Source organism: Rutidosis leptorrhynchoides, chromosome 2, assembly GCF_046630445.1.
Source record: "Rutidosis leptorrhynchoides isolate AG116_Rl617_1_P2 chromosome 2, CSIRO_AGI_Rlap_v1, whole genome shotgun sequence".
NCBI lineage: Eukaryota > Viridiplantae > Streptophyta > Magnoliopsida > Asterales > Asteraceae > Rutidosis > Rutidosis leptorrhynchoides.
The window spans coordinates 532,370,023-532,371,851 of NC_092334.1; the positions used below are offsets into that span (position 1 = coordinate 532,370,023).

Below are 1,829 nucleotides of genomic sequence, written 5' to 3' on the forward strand. Positions count from 1 at the left end.
ATCTAGCTAATATTGTCGCCGTTGATTTTTCTTTAGAATCGTCATCAAGTCGACCAAGTACTCCAATTCAAATTTTCGATAATCTATTTTTTGAACCCGACCTCACAATTGAGAACCCGGAGGATATTCAAGGAAAATTCAGAGATCCTGAACCAATAATCATTCCTCCGGAGCCACAAATTACTCATTCAGAGATTGTTGAGGAAGAAACCATTAAATCAGAATCCTCTAGTGATTCAGATTCAACAAATTCAAATATAGAAATAACTGAACCTCTAAGCATGGAAGACCGAATGAGAGCCACAAGCACGGGCCAAGGTCACGCCATTATTAAGCCAGATATTAATGCGCCAGATTATGAAATCAAGGGACAAATCCTACACATGGTAACTAATCAATGCCAATTTTGTGGTACGCCAAAAGAAGATCCAAACAAACATCTTCGTACCTTTAATAGGATCTGTACTCTATTTAAAATCAGAGAAGTTGAGGATGAACAGATTTATCTCATGTTATTTCCCTGGACTTTAAAGGGAGAAGCCAAAGATTGGTTAGAATCATTACCTGAAGGGGCGATTGACACATGGGATGTTTTAGTTGAGAAATTTCTTAAACAATTCTTCCCGGCATCCAAAGCCGTGAGACTTCAAGGAGAAATTGTTACGTTCACACAAAAGCCAAATGAAACTCTATATGAGGCGTGGAAAAGATTTGAAAAGTTGTTGAGAGGATGTCCTCAGCACGGTTTAGACACTTATCAAATAGTACAAATATTCTACCAAGGTATCGACATTGCTACACGAAAAGACATCGACATAGCAGCTGGTGGTTCTATTATGAAGAAAACTGCTACTGAAGCTTACAAAATCATTGATAACGCAGCCTCCCACTCGCATGAGTGGCACCAGGAAAAAGATATCTTTCGTTCATCTAAAGCGGCTAGAGCCGATTCTAGCCATGACTTTGATTCCGTTTCCGCAAAAATAGATGCTTTCGAGAGACGAATGGAAAAGATGAATAAAGATATTCACGCAATACGAATTAGTTGTGAGCAATGCGGTGGACCACACTTAACAAAAGATTGTCACATTGAGCAAACGATGGAACAACGAGAGAATGTTTCCTACATGAACCAAAGGCAGGGAAATAATTATGAAAATAATTATCAACCGCCAAGGCCAAACTTCAATCGAAATCAAAACATTCTTTACAATCCAAATGGGCCAAACAATAACTCGTATAACTAACAAGGTCCGAATAACCTACCAACTCAAAACAACACTTTCAATCAACAAAAACCTATCTTGTATAAACCACCACAACAAACCGAAGAGAAAAAGTCAAATCTGGAAGAAATGATGACAAAGCTAATGGAATCTCAAACACAATTTATTACATCTCAAACCCAAACAAATGAGAGGTTTGATCATTCATTAAGAACTCAACAAGCTTCCATTTTGAATCTAGAAAAACACGTAGGTACTCTTGCTAGCATGATGAGTGAGAGGGAACAAGGAAAGCTACCGAGTAATACTGAAGTAAATCCTCGGAATGAGAATGTTAATATGGTTTCAACAAATTCTGAAAAACCAACACCAGAAGATGGGAAGGTTTTAGATGTGAGTAACAATGAAGAAGTTACAACACCACCACCACCCGAGTATGTAAAGCCAGTGGTGACACCATACAGACCACCCATCCCGTTTCCAAGAAAAGGAGTTGAGTATGAGCAAGTGATAGGTAATAAAGTTTGTGATACCTCTGGAAAGAAGAAGAAGAATAAGAAAGTGCAACAAATAAAAACCGTAAAAGTAAACCTGTGAAGACAG

At 38.2% G+C, this 1,829-nt stretch overlaps 1 non-coding gene across 1 annotated transcript; it reads right to left on the bottom strand.

Annotated features, from left to right (window-relative positions):
- Nucleotides 1-641: 641 nt before the first annotated feature.
- LOC139894843 (small nucleolar RNA R71) lies at nucleotides 642-748 on the bottom strand. The gene has a single exon (XR_011775323.1). It is a non-coding gene; the product is annotated as a small nucleolar RNA R71 (small nucleolar RNA).
- Nucleotides 749-1,829: the final 1,081 nt, after the last annotated feature.